Source organism: Balaenoptera ricei, chromosome 21 (genome assembly GCF_028023285.1).
Source record: "Balaenoptera ricei isolate mBalRic1 chromosome 21, mBalRic1.hap2, whole genome shotgun sequence".
NCBI classification, from domain to species: Eukaryota; Metazoa; Chordata; class Mammalia; order Artiodactyla; family Balaenopteridae; genus Balaenoptera; species Balaenoptera ricei.
Window position 1 is genome coordinate 13,242,876 of NC_082659.1, and position 12,739 is coordinate 13,255,614.

Sequence of the window (12,739 nt, forward strand, 5' to 3'; positions counted from 1 at the left end):
TATATTTAGCATAAATGAGTGTTTGTGAGTGGTCCCGGGAATCTAAATATAATGTATTTTGTTTCTAAGTTACTAACAACTAACTTACAAGGGGAATTTTGGTCTTTAGCCTGTTTATTAAATCAGGCACTTTCTGAACTTTCTTCTGCAAGAGGAGGAAAGAAGTGACCGTTCACTGAATGTTCGTCGTATGCCGCCATTGTACAGAATGCGTCCATCTATTACAGTAGCCCAAGGAGAGAGGCCCTTCCCTCAGTTTATAGATGAGGAAATGGAAGCTTAGACACAATGAGTGGCAGAATCAGGATCCAGACCAAGTTCCAGTGCCAAAGCCAGCCTGTTTCCATGGTTCCTCTGAGCTGGCTGGCATCCTCCCCACACTGAGCATCTGGGGCAGGCTGGAAAGCAGGCCACCACGCTCCCAAATGCTCTCTCAGCGAGCGGGAATCATGCGGTCAGGGTGCCCAGCACAGGGCAAGCCCGAACATCAGCTGTCTGTGTTCAGTGGGGCCGCCCTGAGAATCGGAGGGAGCCCCGCTTGAAAAACCACCGTTGAAGGTTCTCAACATGAGGGGGACCCCCTCAGGCCGGTGACGGAGAGTCTCCCCTGGACCGAACTCCAGGCAGGCTCCTCTGAGCCCTCTTCTCAACTATACCTCAACTTTGTCCTATATAGACTTGAACAAACACTAACCTAGTTTCTCACAGCTCAAAGCCGCATCCCTAGGTGACCCTAAGCCCCCCTTAAACTGCCAGCTTGAGAAAACTCAAGGCTGACAAAGAATTGACTGTTCCAGCCAACACCTGAATGCAGGGCCCCTGGCTCCCAGCCTCTGTGGGAGCGGGAGAGGCTAACTTCACGAAGTGCCAGTTGACAAACCCAGGTGGGTTTCACGTGGACCAGTCGGCCCCGCCCTCACTTTCTGTGAGTTCTCACTTCCCTGACTCTACTGAGCCCTGCTCACCGCCCTGCATATTCCCTCATTCTCCCTTTAAAACACTCAGTTACTTCTGTAAAAGCAAAGTTGAGTTCAGTTCACAATGGGCTCTTTTCCCTGTGACAGTGGTATATTACTGATTAAAATCCATCCTTCCCACTTTAACTAGTGTCCAGCTTTGTCTGTCTTTGACACCAGTCAGCCGGGGCAGGCAGAGCCGCCCCTCAGTGACTGTCACTCTTAATCCACAGCCCCCTCCCGGTGCCCCCTCGGCCCCTACCCTGACACTGGTCCTAGCAGCCACTCTCCCTGGCCTCCGCTTCCCGCAGCCTCCTGCCTCTCCCACACCTCCTGGGTTTCCACTTCTCATTTCTGGGAGGAAAAGTAGGAGTGGCCTGAGTTGGGTTCGGGCATGAAATAGAAGAGTGTTTGGGCCAGATGGATGTTCAGGTCGCTGAACTAGCCCATCTGAGCAATACTCGTTCAAACCCTACAGAGCAGCTATTAAGGGGATTGGGAGGAAGCAGCTTACTTCCGAGAGCCCAAGAACCGGGTGCTGCAGAGAAGGGAGGTGTTGCTGGGAGCTCTGGCCGCCACGCCGTGGTGCTGTTGGAGCGGCCCCTGCAGGGCTCAGCGCCCCGCGCTGGGGAAGGAGAGGACGCTGGCGGAGAAGGAAGAGGGCTCTCGACTCCTCCAGGCTGGCATCTTCAGTCTTAGCTGCCTGCCCTTCAAACCACTTCAGTTATCTGCAGATGGGGTGTCAACTGGGAGTTTCCATGGGAGCTGGGTAATTTCCAGATAGCTTAGTGTTTCCTCCCCAGCCGTGCACAAGACCAGATATATCTACTGCTTTCAAGTTTTCAGAAGAAGAGTTGGGGACCTGAGGTTTTGATGGGGCATTACTTTAGTTTGTGATGAATGTCAAGGGCGTGTAGCCCAGCATCTGAGCCAGGCTCTTCCTTGTGAACTTGGGCATGTACTTGGAATCTCTAGACTCAAGGATGTTCATCTGTAATGTGAGATTATCGGAGTTATGACATCCAAAGTATCTTTAAACTTTAAAATAATGTTTGAACATTTCATATTTTTATATTTTCCCAACACTATTCTGGGCAAACAGTGGTAGCATAAGAAGTAGAATTATGGAGAGATTACATGTGAGTCCTGGAAAATTCTGGGACTCTTTCTATCACTTTATGACCCATCTTCCTGCTGTATTACATCCAAAAGAAATATAAATCTAACTCCAAAAGCAGTGAGGGCAAAGTCATCACCCACCTTAGCAAAATTTCACTAATCCCAGAAGCTTCTCAGCCAGAATTTCTCATCTTTCTCTCACCCTTATCTCTTCCCAAGTTTGTGAGCTATTCTTTTCCACCTGAGGGAACCTCCTGTTTCTGTCTTTGCCTGCACTAAGTTTTTCAATTTTTCCAGCTTTACATATTACCACTGAAAGGGAGGAGAAAGAGGAGAGGGCCTTCCTATACTTGTGTCTGTCATATATGAATCTAAACACACATGTAACAATATCTTCCCGGGACATACTGTTTTCCTTAAAGAGCTAGCAATGTAAATCCTTGACCTTTCAACACAGAGTTCCTCTAATTTCTCAAGGCAGTTTAGATCAGTGCTTTTCAAACATCTATGTGCATTGGAAATCTGCAGATCCTATTAAATGCAGATTTGGATTCAATAGTTCTGGGGTGGGGCCCGGGATGCTGCATTTCTACTAACCTCCCAGATGATACCCAGGGATACTACTCATCCTTAGACCTCACTTTGAATAGCATGGTTTAGATTACCTCATTTTTTCTCTAATACCCCTGGAAACATTGAAGTGGAGTTATCACAGTTATTTTCATTACTGCATTTGTCATTTTACAATCAGGCAACCTAAGGAATCCTGGTTGGCCTGTGATTTCATCTCCTCTTAGCTTTGAAGCCGGAGTTGGAGCTCTCTGGCCAATGGATAGTCTGTTGGAGATGGTGCCACGTGGAGGCTTTTCTAAGACAGAGACGTGTTGTCAGAGAGACACTGGTTGGGATGTCTCTGTATGAATAGTTAATGAATTGGGGATCTGGCTACTGTTTGAAAGAGTGTCTTGAATTGGTTTCTTGGAAGATCCAAGGAGCCTCCGTTTAGGACAGTTCTCAAATGTCACTGGAGCATCAGGCAGGTGTGAAAGATTGTTTTCTGCGGAAGAGAAAAGGCAAGGAAGGGCCTTGAGCTAATGGGGAGCCCCTGGGCTCCTCTTTCAGCTGAATCTGCCTGCTCTCATTAGCATAACTTCCCTTACAGGCCTGAACTGAAAAGGGAAGTTGGTGGATTCAGCATATGGAGGGGACTATGGGACTGGGACCTGAGTCTGATGTCAGTAGAGAAGGAATCAGTGATCAAACTGCTGGCCAGAGAACATTCGGGAGGGGAAAACACCAGCCAGCTGCATTCTTCAACGTTATGTGAAATCAAAGCATGTCATAGCTGAAGGGACCTCAGGGATCATCTGGTCCTAAGCCTCCATTTGCAGATAAAGAAACTCACCTCCAGGAAGTTGGGTGATTTTCTCAAAGTCATAATATTAGTTGGGGATTTTAGCTGGCTTTTGAACTCATGGTCCTGAGCTCCTTTTGCACTTGAACGTGTTAATCAACTCTCACACATGAAATTAAGTGTAAAAACAGTTCTTCCCAAGAATGAATTTAAACTCTATTTCTGAAATTCTACAAGCAGTGGCCAGGAAAGAAATCAGCAACAGAGGCCATCACCACGTCCCCCAGAGCCCAGCTGTGACACCTGCAGGCAACTGCATAGTTTGAGGAAAGCTTAGATTGTTCACGCAACGTGTCTCTCCAACAGAGAGCTGATTTCACCACACCTGGGAGCGTAGTTAATTCCCACAACAGCCCATTAAGTGGATAATATTAATCCCATTTTACAGATTAAGTAAATGGCTGGAGGTCATACATCCGCTGACCTGGGACTCAGACCTGGGTCTGCCTTCTCCCAAATCCTGCGCCTCTTCTACCCTCTGCCTGGCCCCTTGCCCGCTGTGCCCTCCTTGAGTTGCCAGGAGCATTGTCCGGAGCCTCTGGGAACAGGACTTGGTTTTCACAAACATTGGGAGAAGGAGTAGAATCCAGGGGAAATGAGACCTATAACTCAGCTGCTGGGAGAAGCAAGATAAAGGGAGGACAAAGCAGGACAGTTAGTGGGGAATGTTTGCTTAGTGCCCAAAATTTACTGAACAGTTTTTCCTCTCTGCTCTTGTTTCTGTGAAGGGATCATTCAAGGTACTTTCCAGCAACTGTTTGAGACTCTTGTTTTGATGAGCTGGAACAATAGCAATTACGTGGGTGGTGGGAGCCCCCTTTCTCACTTTTCTTTCCTTCTTTCCTGTCCTGACCCCAGAGGCAGTAAGTCACCCATATACACCCCAAGAGTGTGTCAGGTCAGGGTAACACCTGGGCTGGTGCTACCATTCCTGTGTAGTGACTCCTCAAGGCTTCCTGCCCTTCAACAGCATGGGTTGAGTGCCGGGGTGGGGGGGGGGAAAGGCAGATCTCTACCATAACGATGACATCTTTGCTCCACATTTGACCATCAGGCTGGGGTTTTGTTTGTGTCTGCAGTGAGGTAGTCAGCTTGAAAGCAGATTCCTATTGGGAGAGAGATTTTTTTCAATTTTTTAAGTAGGTCAAAAACCAAATTAGATGACCCAGATCATTTTCCACACAGAGAAAATCCCCCCATCCTTCAGTGACAGCTAAGCTGGTTAGGCTGTAATCCTTAGGCAGAAGGATGTTGTCACATGGAGGAAACAGGAAGCCCAGAACCTGTCCCTTCTAGAACTGAGGGGTTACAGGAGGAAGGGAAGGAGATAAAGGAGGACAAACTCTGGGGCTTTGGTTTACCTCTTCTCTCAGGACCAGCTCTTAGGAAGAGAGGAGCTGTAGAAACACCCAGATCGCTGAAGGAAGGCTGGAACCTCAGGATTGGAAATCCACGTCTCTGGGCAGAGGAAGGGGAAGTTTCAGGTCCATGGGGAACACCAGCCTTCAGCTCAACGCCATATCCAAAATGGCACAAGGTAATGGCAAGTGGGTGACAGATAAACCCAAGGCAGGGCTTCTGGATGCCCTGGGCCTGTGTGTGGCTGGAGTCCAACAGTCCTAGGTGCCGCAGGAAGGGAACACAGCCATGCTAAGAATGCCATCCGCCAACAGAGATCTTGGATCACTTCAGAAAGGCCTTGGTAATTCCAGACATCAAGATCAGAGAAAATGGCCAGGTCTCCAGACTCCACTGGGGACTGCAGTATAGCACCCCAAAGGGCCAGATGAGGCCAGCAGCCCACACAGAAGGACCTGTGCAGGAGATAGCCCAACCCAGCCACTTCATTGCACAAACTGGCATGTAAATAGTGGACACGAAATGAACCTAATCATCCCCTCTTCCATGAGGCTGCAAGAGCCACGCCTCTCCTCCATTACCAGGTATACCAACTTCACCAGTTCATTCCACCTGTCGTCCTGAAATAATTATTAATGGTGCTCTCTTTCTATCTCAAACATGTCCCAAATTGATCTGGCATGTGTGGTTATAGAATAAATAATATAGAATAAGGTACATATTGTGATTCCATTTATTAATCAGAAAAAAAAAATCACCTGTATGTCTCAGGTTTCTTTGTGTTTGCACATCTGCAGAGAACATGTTTGGAAAGGTACTGCTAACAATGGTTACCCGGGCAGTGGGTGGGGATATGGAAAGTGTTGTGCTATTTTATATGCATGGCTTGTTGTACCAGTTGTGTGTGTGTGCGTGTGTTTTAAAGTGGCCCCTTTGGAGGATGAGTTATAATGGTTACTCCATCCAGGATACAGGCATCGTCTTGAGGAAGAGCCAGGCAAGACAACAGAAACTGAGAGCCTGAGCATTTCTGCTAAAGGGACTGAGCAGTTCCCTCAAACTGGGACAGTTTATATTATTGCAAACAGACTAAGTGCGCCAGCTCATTCTAAGCAGAGTGTAGTTTGTTCTTCCTGTTACCCAGTGGGGGTGGGCTCATAAGGAAAATCAGATGAGCCAGAGAGAAGCACTTTTTCTGTGCCTATCTGAGCACAGGGTGAGTAGTTTTTGTGACCATGTTGGAGTTGAATCTGAGTACTAGTTTTGAAAGACCGGTTACTCATTTCTTCTAATTGACAGAAATTATACTATCCTTTTGTGAGAGCATGACCTGTGATATTTCTCATTTTAAGGTTTTGCTTTTGGTCCACACTCAGGCCCATAACCAGTGCTAGATCCCAACGAGTGAGAGCGAAGCAGCCCCTCACTGGGCTGCTGATGGGCTACAGGGGACAGTCACGGGGCCCTCAGCTTTCAGAAGGTCAGGCGGGGCTGGCTGGACAGTCACTTCCAGTCTGGAGAAGCCTCTCCACGGGCCCCAGTGGTTGGGTAAATGTTAGCATTCGCCATGTGCACCATGACATGAAAAACACATTGGGAAGCACCCCCAGGGCACTATTTCACAGCAAATGAGATTTTGTGAAGGGTGACTGTGTCAGTAGCAATATTATTGACAACTCTAAGAACACTGTGATAAAAGCTGCCCTACCAATTGTTCACACTTATAATTTTAAGTGGAAAGGAACAAGATAATTATTTTCAGTTTGAAACCAATTGTTGAGTCATTTCGGTAACTTAACAAACTGTCTTATTCATGTTTTTGCTTTATCTGATGTTTAAGTGTTATCATAAGATACTTGGAAAGGCTTTTCTGTCAGATGTGCTCCAAAAGATATGTAAATGTGATAAATTTGCAAATGAAATGACAGTGTTTGAGGGAATCCCATGACAAACATCACTGACTCCCTTAAATATGTTAAGTGCATTGTCCCACCTTTTTATATTCAGATTTCTTTTTAAGTATTTCAATTGCTTACTGACAGACTTTCCCAAACAGTAGATATTACGAACAACAACAACAAAAAGAAGAACAGCGTCACTCATATCCAGTTCTATAAAAGGTTAAGTCACAACTCACTGCAGTGGCCCACTGACAATGCTCCCTGGAGGGAATTCAGGATGGAAAAAAACAGGATGAGGCCCTCTGTGCTTTGGATAAAGGGATCCACCGATAATTAAGATGCGTATCTCAGGAAGAATTCTAATGACTCCAGATTCTTGCATCTTCCCAAACATAGAAAAGCACTAAAATCATTAACCAGAGATGTCTGTTCTTTGTGATGAGCAGTGATCTTTTACCAAGATGCATGCTTGACTACCTGTATTTTCCAGCCAAAAACAATTTATATATGTGTTGGTTCCTCCCCTACCTCTTCAGATCAGTTTCTCTGAGCTACTGAGAGGTTGTTTCCGGGGCTATAGCCCTCAGTAAGTTCCCTGAATAAGAACTGAAATTCACAAGTCTTATGCTGTGCGTTGTTCTTTCAATCTTTGACAATATGATTGTTGAGAATGTACTTTACTAACAAATAAAATAATAGGATTTGGAAGTTAAACTTAAACACTTAAGGAAGAAACCGCTTATTTTAAAATTTTTGTAACCTTCAATAAGTTGAATACTAATTTTTAAAACCAAACGGTCCCTGAGTAATCTTTTCTGCAAAAAAAGGCCCCTCAGCCCCCAAAATTTACCCTGACACACACATTGGTTTTTGAGTGGAGTCAGCCTTGTGCAGAGCAAGAAGACAAACTAGCCCATCATCACGTCACCCTTCTGAACTTCAGTTGGTGCAATGAAGTTCAGTGAACGAGAGATGTTATATTTAGGATGTCTTCTTCTTCCTCCCTCTCAGTCCTAAAAATTCAAACACTGGGTGTCAGTATTGCTCAAAAGCACAGACCTATTCTTAGAGTCAGGATGTAAACTGTTGAAGTAAATCCATTGACAAATCACCCAGAAAAGCTTTTAAATATGTTTGTAAGCTTGACCACAGAAACAAAGCAAATTGTTATTCCGATCTCTGAAGCTGGCGTGCAGGTTTCACCAGTTCTCCCACCTGACCAAGGCAAGTCTGCAGTTCTGCAAGTCTGCAGACCATGGGCAAACAGCTACTTTCCCACCACATCTGCCCCTTCTGGGAGCTTCCTTTCCATGCAAGGGACCACTTGTTATAAAACCAAGGAGACACTTTGAACTGTTTGTCCCCTTCACGGAGGGTAACTACTTCATGCAGGTATGAAAGTAGGAGAGAGGGAAAAGATTTAAAAACAGCAGAGGAAAAATGAACGATGAGAGGAGTGAGTTGAACTTACAAGCTCACAGTTTCTGGAATCATTCCAAGCACCTGCAATTCACCTCCTGCATCAGAAATGCGTCTTCCTTGTTTCCCCCATGCCCACACTTATTATTCCTCTTCTCTATTCCCACACTCATGTTGAGATTTTGATTAGTTTGTTTGGTTGGTGGCTTATTTTAATTGTTTTAACCACAGTTGCCTAGCACTTAGGACCCAGATTATTTTCCACCTGCAGTTGCAAATTGGACTCGTTATCCCCTCCCCTTGTCTTACCTTGCTGCTCTTCCCACCCTCCAAATGGGAGGGCACGAGTTCACTCAAGATCCAGTGCTGCTGGAGCTGGGCAGTTAGAAATAAAGAGCATCGTCATTTGTGAATGTGGAAACCTCTCTGGTCTTTTTCTCCTCCAGATTCATAGTCTCTCTCTCTCTCTCTCTCCTCTTTCCCATCCACCCTTTTTTTCTGTTCTCTCTTCTTTCTTTCTGTTCCTTTTCCATAATGTAAAATCTATTCCATTGAAAGGTTTCTCTCTGACTAATTCTATGGAATTTTCTAACATTCATTTTTGACTTTCAAGGGGGCCCTCACTGTATTGTGTGACATTTGTCATGATTTGATGAATATGAGCGGTTTCTTACTGAGCCACAGAAAAGGGGCTTGTAGGTGTTAACCACCTAGCTTTGCCCTCAGAAAGTGACATGGGGCTCTGTGCTCCATGGAGTTGCACGTGGAATGCATGTTACTATCCAGCAAAGCGGGGCGGGGGGCGGGTGTCACACTCTCTACTCTGAAAAGATCTCCCAGCAGGAGGAGACATATGTCCTTGGCCTGACCAGGTTCCTGCTGAAGCAGGTGGAGGGAGGGAACCAGACCACCTCCAGGATGATCATATCCAGTGAAGAAGCAGATCTTCTAGGTAGAGCTGGGCCGACTCCAGTTTGATCCTGGACTCCAGAAGGGTCCTGAACAAGGAGAGGTTGCGATGGATTCATCCTTGGTGGTGGCGTCATTAGCACTTCCCTTCCATCCTCCACTCGGCTGCCTGGCCAAGCTTTTTTCCTCCTCAATTTCTCTAGCCCTTGGTTACGCTGTCATCTTAGTGGGGATCATCATTTCAGTCACCAATATTGTTGACTTTGGTATTAGTGAAGCTTTTAAAAATCCTTTTGGCTAGCACTCTCACATTTTGTCATCTGACATCTCTGCTTTGGACCCATCAGTTAACAGGTATTTAATAATGTACACATTGTTTGCTAATCTGCTTTCTCCCCTTGACAATTACTGTGAACATTTCCCTTCTGTTATTCAGTAGACATGTAAATATTATTTTGATGGTTGTGTTGTAATCCATCATGTGATATCCCATAAAGTATTTCTTGCTGTTGGACATTCAGGTTATTTCCAGATTTTCACTACTCTAAATAATGCCTCCATAAGTATTACTGTAGCAAAAGCTTTGCAATCATTCTTTCAAATATTTTTAAAATACATATGTAATAAATGAATACATGCACTTGGTAAAAACTTAAAACATTACAGATATGACTAAAGTTCCCATTAGTGACTAACTTCAATCTAGTCACTGTCATTCAAATAGAAATAACTATTGTTATTGGTTAATGCATATCTTCTCTTTTTTAATGTGTTTACATATATGTTCATGTATCTAAATAAAGTATATAGTGCTGGATAGTTTTTATTTGTGAGTCTGGGAATGGTGCACAGATGCTCACATGCTATATATATTCACTAGGCACCATGTCTTGGAGACGTTTCCATGTTTGCACATGAAGATCTGGAACCCTCTCTGTAACTGTTGCGTAGGATTCCATAATAAGGACAAATCACTGTTTATTGAGTTAGTTCCCTACTTCTGCGTATTTGGGCTCTTTTTAGTTTTTTGCTAAGACAGACGATGCTGGATTAGATCTTTTCCTTGTGCACATGTGCAAATGCTTCTCTGGTGAGATTCAGAGAAGTAGAATTGCTGGGTCATAGAGAAGGCACATTTTTTATTTCAAGAGCTAAATTGCCCAGCAAAGTGGCTGCACAAGAAGGCTCCCACCAGCGAACAAATGAGGGTATGTGTGTCACTGCCACGTCATCCACGCTTTATATGATCAAATTTTGGATTGTTGCCTCTCTGATTAAAAATGGATCTTATGGTATTTTACTTGCGTTTCCCTGATTTCTAAAATACTAAGTATCTTTTCGAGTTTACTGGCCTTCTTAGGTCACATTCCTGAAAATTTAATTACTGGGTCAAAAGATATGCAATGTGTGTGTGTATGTGCACATCTATATTTCTGTAAGTATATATGTATGTGTGTATCTGTCTATTATCTATCTCTTTAAAGGTTATATTTTTTCCAAAATGCTCTTCTGCAATTGAACCAAACGTATACTCTCACTATATAAACTCTATTTTTTCATACTCTCTACAGCACTGACTTTTAAATCTGTTGTTGTTTTGACAATCTGGTGGGTAACTCATTATATAGCATCTCATTTATTTTAAATTGTTTTCATTAAGAATAAGATTGTCTACTTTCTTATAATTTAGGGCAGTTTATATTTCCTTGTTGTGAATGGCTTATTTCTTTATTTCTCCCATTTTTGTGTGGGGTTTTTTTGTCTTTATTTCTGTATGAATCTATAAGACCTCTTTATACGCATTAAGAATGTTAACCTACATCTGAGGGTTCAATAAGGTCCAGATAGTTCAATAAAAATATTATTCCTGGGGCTGCCCTGGTGGCGCAGTGGTTGAGAGTCTGCCTGCCAATGCAGGGGACACGGGTTCGAGCCCTGGTCTGGGAAGATCCCACATGCCGCGGAGCGGCTGGGCCCGTGAGCCACAACTACTGAGCCTGCGCGTCTGGAGCCCGTGCTCCACAACCGGAGAGGCCGCGATAGTGAGAGGCCCGCGCACCACGATGAAGAGTGGCCCCCGCTCGCCGCAACTGGAGAAAGCCCTCGCACAGAAACGAAGACCCAACACAGCCATAAATAAATAAATTAATTAATTAATTAAAAAATATATATATTATTCCTAGTATATTAATATATAATATAATACATAAGTATATTATATAATATAATAGATAATAATATTCCTAATAATAATAGAAATTCCTTACAGGGTAGTAACATGCTGCCATGGAAAGGGTCCCTGGGAAAATCCACTTGGGGAACTACTGCCCCTCAAATAAAGATTTTATAAGAACTGTCTTCCTTTGGTTTCCATATTGTCTCCTAATTTATAAAGCGTCCTGACAGCGTGTCATGATAAAGCAGCGGATTTTGAATGCTTGAATGTGATTAGATGCCAGCCGTTCGCTTCTAAAGGTTCGGTCAGTGACTTATGCCAGGTCACTGTAGGTCCCCCATGCCTGGCCACTCTTCACAGGAGCCAGGACTACCCCCCCCCCCCCACCAGCTCACAGGAAGCGGGCAGAGCTGCAGCCCCAGGGCGGCCGCTGCTGTCTCACTGGCTGGAGCCTGCAGCTGCCACATCAAGCTGGAGCCACAGTGGCAGCTCCTTACTTCCCTCGTTTGCAGGGAATCCTCCCTTTCTCCCAGTTAGAGAAAGTTTGCCTTGGTTTTACGTGTTTCTTGAAAGTCTATTATCTATACGAAGGGGAAGAATAGGTTCTAGAACTAGAAAGCTAGTTGGTAATGAAATAAACATGCATAACGGATAGTATGTAAACTAAACTGAAGGCAGACTAACAAGATTGTTTTAGGACACAAACTCTAGCCTGGATTCATTCAGGGCAGGTTCAAAGCCCAGCTCCACCCTGACTGACACACAGCTTTGACACAGGGCTCAACTTTCTCATCTGTTAAATGGGAAGCATATGAGTGCCTGCTTTAAAGGCAGTTGTGAGGATTAACTGAATTAGTTCACCTATGGATTCTGGCTCTAAGAGAATTTGTTGTGCAATATCTCTAATCACAGTTTCTCCATCTATTCTCAGAATAGAGACAGATCTCTGTATGTAAACTACACTTTCCAAAGTAGTAGAAAGGGGCACACGGGGACGTATAAATTCTTCGGAAACACCGTAGCTATAAAAAGAGTCTGACATGAGTAAAAGGACTTTTCTTGTTTGTCCTGGATATGACATTAGGTTTTTTAAAAACCCTCACTTCAGTTGAGGAGTCTGGCAACCACGGATTACCCAACAACGGTTACTATGGTTGCGAGGAGGAAGCAGAAGGAACCTCCCAGCAGTGTTTACTAAAGAAAAGGGAGCCAGTAGCTCCAGTAGTTAACTAATGACTGTGCTTTGTCCTTGAGACTATAAGACAGGAATGACTGCAGAACGTGCAGAAAAACACAGCCCTGCCCTTCAAGGAAATCACAAGACGCATCTCCGCTCCCTGAGAGGAGCCATCCCCAACTCCATCAATATCTCCCCACACAGAAAAATATGCCCAAAGGGCCCGTCTTCAACATTGTAGCTGATTCTCTGCCATAAGTTTCACTATCTTCTATCATCGTGTTTACTTTCTTAGCATTTGAGGGACAC